Here is a 603-nt window from a genome sequence, read left to right on the forward strand (position 1 = left end):
GGAGCAGAAGTCCACAGGCCCGAGGCAGCTCTGAGGGGGGCTCCTTCCTCTGTCCCTCCCCAGCCCCTGTCCCCACCGTCCCCCACCCCTGCCCTTTTCCTCTCTCACCATTGAGAGCCGATTGCTCGGTGTTCTCCTGGCCAGATGTGAAGGACACGGTCCGATGGACTTAGATAGTTACCATCATGCTTGGGGGTGAAGCTAGGCTACTTCATGAGTGTCCAGCCAGCCTAGGGTCTAGCTGCCTGGGGATCAATGGGTCCACCCCTGGTTCAAGCCCTTGGTTAAGAGAAGCCTACAATTGCTTTCCCGAAAAGCCATGGGGGTGGGGGCAGCTCACTGTGCCACTGGGAGCTGAGGGGGGATGAGCTATAGTGCTGGGGGTTCTTCTCAGAGAAGATCAACAGATATGTTGAATCGCTTTAGTGGGTTAGATCAGTGGTCCCCAACCTTTTTGGCCCCAGGGACTGGTGCTCCCATGAGAATCTAACACCTGAGGATCTGAGGTGGAGCTGAGGCGGTGATGCTAGCGCTGGGGAGTGGCTGCAGATACAGATGAAGCTTCATTTGCTGGCCCATCACTCACCTCCTGCTGTGTTGGTC

Source organism: Pteropus vampyrus, unplaced genomic scaffold, assembly GCF_000151845.1.
Source record: "Pteropus vampyrus isolate Shadow unplaced genomic scaffold, Pvam_2.0 Scaffold159, whole genome shotgun sequence".
Lineage (NCBI taxonomy): Eukaryota > Metazoa > Chordata > Mammalia > Chiroptera > Pteropodidae > Pteropus > Pteropus vampyrus.